The sequence below is a fragment of the Suricata suricatta genome, chromosome 3 (genome assembly GCF_006229205.1).
Source record: "Suricata suricatta isolate VVHF042 chromosome 3, meerkat_22Aug2017_6uvM2_HiC, whole genome shotgun sequence".
Classification (NCBI taxonomy): Eukaryota; Metazoa; Chordata; class Mammalia; order Carnivora; family Herpestidae; genus Suricata; species Suricata suricatta.
The window spans coordinates 133,883,297-133,889,073 of NC_043702.1; the positions used below are offsets into that span (position 1 = coordinate 133,883,297).

Genomic DNA, 5,777 nt, shown 5'->3' on the forward strand with positions numbered 1-5,777 from the left:
GGCATACAAAGATGAGTAAGACAGAATAACCAGCTAGGCAAATAAGCATAGCGTCCTGCGTGCCAAGTGCTGCAGGAAGTGGAGGGAAGGGAAAGGGCTGCAGAGCAGGAAGGGCTCTGAGAATGCCTGATACTTGAGTTGGATGCTTTAAAGGATGAAAGCAATTTACCACATGGACAAATGGGAAGGGAGGGCGTTCTAGGCAGAGGAACTAGCCCTGATTCATTTATCCCTCCACTCATTCATCTGTTTAACCAGTACTCATTGAGCACCTGTTTTGTGGTAAGATCTTCCCTAAGCAGGAAAATAAGAATGAAACAAGCAATACCAGCCCTGCCCTCAGGTAGCTTAAGTCTATAAGTGGTAACCACGATGTAGTAGGGAAAGGCAAGAACAAACATGGGCAAAATGGGTGCTTTGAGAGCCCATAGAAAGGCACAAAACCTAGGAGCAAAAGCACTAAGCAAGAGCCAGCTTGGTAAGCTCCAAGCCCATAGTGGCCAGAGCATTGAGCCCACTGGGAGAGTAGAGGGAAATGCTGCTACAGAGGCGGGGTTAGGATATGGAAAGTCTTGAGTTTATTTCTTAGGCAATGGGAGAAAGAACACTGTAGGCTTTAAATATGTGAATGATGTGATCCAATTTCTTTTCTTTTTAAAGTTTATTGTTTTTGAGATAGAGACAGACACAGCAAGTGGGGGAGGGACTGAGAGAAAAAGGGAGAGAGAGAATCCCAAGCAGGCTCTGTGCTGTCAGCATAGAGCCAGACATGGGGCACAAACTCACGAACTGTGAGATGATGACCTGAGCCAAAATCAAGAGTCAGATGATTAACTAACTGAGCCACCCAGGCGCCCCATGATCCTACTTATTTTCAAAAGAAACCACCCTGGAAACAGTGTGGAGAACCTGTGGGGAAGGCAAAACATGAATACAGGAAAACAGTAGATTTCAGTGGTTTTCTTGGGTCCTGCTTTTCTCCTCTCTATGCATCCTACTGTGTCAAACATAACGCCAGAATCTTCTTCAAGCATGATGCCAGAATGTAATAAAATTCTACAGGTAGATTAGCCAGCACAGAATTCTATAAGATAATTAATTATTATAGATACCACTCTTGTAATTGGAATGACAATAGTTTTTTGTAACCTATCACTATGCTGCTTCATACAGAGCTTAATTATCAACATAAACTATGAGGTCATTTTGTTACTTACTGTGGCTAAACACTGGTTCCTCCTCTGATATTTATATATTAATTTCTTGCTACCAAAGTGCAGGAATTCACATTCATTCCTATTAAATGTCATTTTGTCCACTCTGTCCATTCATCTAGCTCTGTGGGACCTCCTGGGTTCTGTCAGATTTGTGTCTTGCCAAGCTTTGCAACTTCTGCAAGTTAGACCATCATTGCAATAATACTTTTATTCGAGTCCTTGATAACATTTGAACAGGCCAAGGGGAGACAGGGTAGAATTTGCCATTTATAAATTTAAGTAATAAAACTGTGTCACATGCCCCTATTTTGCCATCATGTTGAAAATATATATCTTTTTCCATGGTGAAATATAGGCAAACTATGGAACTGTCCAGGATGTTTTATAAAGAAAAGAATGTGCTTCATCTGGCAAAACCAGTCTTGAATCCTGATCAATACCATTTTCTTCTCCACTGATGATCCTTTTAACCAAATGTTTCAATGGTCATCCCCTGGTCTTTATCTTCTTCTGACTTTCAGCTTGAGTTAATACAGTCAATCCCTCCTTCTTCCTTGAAACTTTGTCATCACTGGCCCCCAGGACCTTCTCCTGGTTGTCCTCCAACCTTGCTAGTTGCTCCCTTTGAGTATTCTTGTGGTGCTTCCTCCTCGCCTTCTCAGTATCTCAACATTTGGATGCCCTCCAGCTCAGTCCTTGGACTGCCTCTCTTTCCCAGTTACTTTAGTCCTTTGTTAATTTCAGTATTGTCAGGCATGTACCTCTCCAACCATGGCCTGTTCTTTGATATCCAGATTCATGAATCCAACTAGCTGCTGTATGTCTCCTCTTGGACGCCCAATAAGCATCTCAAATGTAACATCCCCAAAGAAGTTCCTCCTCACCTCCCACCCCCTAAGCCAGGTACTCCAGTAATTGTCCCATTTCAGCTAATGCCACCCTATTATTCTGGCAGATCAGGCCAAAATCCTTGGAATTAACCAGAGCCTTCTTTTTTTTTTTTTATTTCTTTCAAGTATATTCTATCTATTAACAAAATCCAATTGTTTCTATCCAGAATTTGGCTACTTCTTAAACCATCTCAACACCTCCTTGGGCTAAGCCATCACCACTACAGTTTGTTACACAGGTTATTATAAGAACCTTGTAACAGGCCTCCCTGCCTCCATGGCAGCCTCCTTTCCTTCTTTTACACCATGAAGCAAACTTTTACAATGTAAATCAGCGAGTGTCACTCTTCGGGTCAATGGCTGTCAACTCTCTAATCCTGGTCCACACAAGGGTGTGCACAGCCCTGCCCAGTCTACCCTCCTGCTATCTCTCTGACCTCAGCTTCTACCATTAGTTCCCCAAGCACCCAACTCCCTACTGCAGCCATGCTGGACTTTGCATTGTGTCAGGAACCCATTAGATGCATTTCCCTGCTGGGTTCTTGGCACTTGTAGTTCCTTCTCCAGAGAGCCACATGTCTTTGGGCTTTACTAAAAGTTCTTCTTATGTCAAAGACCTTACCTGACTCCCCTCTTCAAAACTGAAATCTTCTCCCTCTACCATTGTGCATTTTCTTACCCTACTTCGTTTCTCTCCATACTACCTATTGGCAACCAACATGTATTTACTTGTGTAAAATTGCATATCTTCCCCTGATAGAATTACTACCCTGAAGAAGGCATGGATTTCTGTTTCTTTTGCCCCATCCTCTTTTCCCAGGGCCCAGCACAGAGCCTGGCACATGATAGGCATGTAATAATATTTGCTCAATAGCTTCACAGTTAGGGATTTTTGCCTGGCATGGACAGCATTGAGAAAATTCACTTCTTTGATTTTCTAAATTGAATATATTTGTTGGGATGCCTGGGTGGCTCAGTTGGTTAAGCGTCTGACTTTAGCTCAGGTCATGATCTTACAGTCCATGAGTTCAAGCCCCACATCAGGCCGTGTGCTGACAGCTTAGAGTCTGGAGTCTGCTTCAGATTCTGTGTCTCCCTTTCTCTCTCTCTATCCTTCCTCCACTTTGCATTCTGTCTGTCTCTCTCAAAAATAAATAAACATTTAAAAAAGTAATATATTTGTTTATCTTTGTCTTCTAGACTTTTCGCTGATTGGCACAAAGTTTTATAGACTACCAGCAGATCAAGCATAAAATAGTAGTAGCAGTAGCTGCTAACAGTTAGTGAACTCTTAAAGGTGTAAGGCTGAGTGCTAAGAATAGATTGAATCTTATTAAAACTTTTAACAGTTCTATGAAGTAGCTATTATTATTTTACACGTTTAACAGGTGGAAAAACTAAGACAGACTGATGAGGTAATTTTCCCCAGGTCACACAGCTAGCAAGTGACCTAGCCAAGATCCAACCCGATGGTCTAGCTCCAGGACCTGTGTTAGTTATTATTTTGCATCTTCTACATTCCTTCTCGAAAATTTTTTCAGAATTCCAGAATAGAATTCATTTGGGTCAGGGTATGTCAACTAACTCAATGGGTAAGTTTCCCTCTTGCATACTCTTCATTCACTGGGGATTTCAATGTCTTCTCTTCCTGGCCCTAAAAATGATTCTATTTGACAAAGACATTGGACAGATAGATAGATAGACAGATAGACAAATAGAAATTGAGGGACTTCCCCCCCGCCTCATCATTCAGAAACACCCTGCCATCCATCCCTAGTTTTGTTAACTAAAAGCTTAAAAAAACTTTGCTGACATTTTTCATATATCCTGGTTCCACATTCCTGACGTTACTCTGACAGCTCCCTACCAGTTTTTTTATTTTTATGTTGTTTGAGATCAATAGCCATTCTTTCCGCCTTTTGTTTTTTAAGACCTAGCTCCCCTGAGTGTTTCCTGAGTGGCCATTTTTGTCTATTGATTTACTCACCCACATTTATTAAGGTGGCCTTTTTAGAGCCCTCCCACTCTCCTTCCATGCCTCAGGAGCAGCTGAGATCACAGTAGCGAATTTCATTCTAGAATGCCTCTGGCATTCCCATTTGGTTGAGTCCATCAGTCATTTTCCCAGTCCACAGTTTGGGGGGGGTGTTGTCACTGGAAAGGGCCTTCCAACAGAGACTATCTTTTCCCAGCCTCACTTAAGATGAGGAACCTTGTGGTGGCGTTCTGGCTAACAGCATGTGGTCAGAAGTGACGCATTCTGATTGCAGGGCTAACCCTCAAATACCCCCTTCCTGGCTCTCCACAGCCCCCCTTCCCCATCTGTGGGTTGGCTGTTTCCACTCCAGCTGCCGTTAGAAGCTGCCTGTTGAAGGGGCAGTGCCTCTGCCCACCCAGGTGCCTGGGTGAGCCCTTGTGGGTACAGGAAACAAACTTCTGCCATGGTAAGCCACTGCGGTTGGAGAATTCGTATACTACAAAAGTGACGGGCATCTTCACTAGAACCTAGCACAAACATGCTTTTCCAGGAGCCTAGTGAAATCTGTCCACAGCCTGGGGAATGCACTGAGCCTTAGCACTGTTTCTGTCCTTGGCCATCACCAGCTTCCCCAGGAAGTGGGTACATTCTTCCGACAGTCTCACTGCCACCATCCTTCCACCAGCCGTCTGCTGTCACCTCCACCTCGCATGCTTTCTGCCAACCAAAAGAGAGAACTCAAAATGAAAGGTAGACAGCCCTTTAGACAGGTGGTTCAGGTGAAGGCCTGCCCAGAACCTACGGAGAGAGCTAGAGTGAAGATTCAGGAAGGAGGCCAGTGTTCTCCCTGTCAGGGGGGCGGGAACAAGCTCCAGGCCACGGAAGAAACTCTTATTCAGCCCTGAGGTGCAGGCCAAGAAGCAGGCCTTGTCCATCCCGCAGGCCAGGCAGCAAGGAGCTGCTGGCAGGCCGGGCCCCTGGTGGTTTGGTGTGTTCTTTGTGCAGCCTTTCTGCCGCAGTGACAGCCGAGGGTTCCCAGGACAGATGGGTGTTTGAGAACCGAGCCTGGCAGCAGCGAGAAGGCCAAACCAGAGAAACATGTTCCTAGAAGTCCCAGTCCTGGTTCCCAGGGACCTCCCAGGCAGAGGACGCTCTGCACAGGCGATGTGGCCCCAGACCCTGAGGATAGGGCAGCTTCTGGTTGTTTGGCTTCAGATTTTCTTTTCCTGCGTAAAATAGGAATAAGTCAACAATGTTGCCCTGTTTGAAAATAATATTAAATATCGAACATAATTGGTATTAACAACATTGATAGACACTTATGAAGCATTTACTGAGTGCTAACCACTATTGTAAGTGCTTTGCACAAACTCGCTCAATCCCCCAAACAAGCCCTATGAGGTAGTGATGTTATAATCCCATTTTCCAGATGAGGGAACTGAGGTCCAGGGACGTGAACTATCTTGTGTGGTATCACATAGCTAGTCTCTGGCTGTGGATGAGATTTAAGTGCAGCAGTCTGGTCTGAGCCCATGTTCTTAGCCACTGTGTCAGGCCTCCAGAAAACACTGCCACTTACTGTCCACAGTGAAGGCGGGCACAGGGAGGAAACTGTTTATACCAAATGTGACAGACAGTGGACACTGACTACACCTTGCTCTCCATCGTCCTGCCTTGTTCCCATGCCTTGGA

At 44.6% G+C, this 5,777-nt stretch overlaps 1 long non-coding RNA gene across 2 annotated transcripts in view; it reads left to right on the plus strand.

The window, feature by feature from the left end:
- The first annotated feature begins 4,240 nt into the window (after nt 1-4,240).
- Nucleotides 4,241-5,777, plus strand: part of LOC115286691 — a 12,331-nt gene continuing 10,794 nt past the window's right edge. For both annotated transcript variants that reach the window (XR_003906214.1, XR_003906213.1), the window contains exon 1: nt 4,241-4,551. This is a non-coding gene — a long non-coding RNA (uncharacterized LOC115286691). The remainder of the gene's footprint in view (nt 4,552-5,777) is intronic.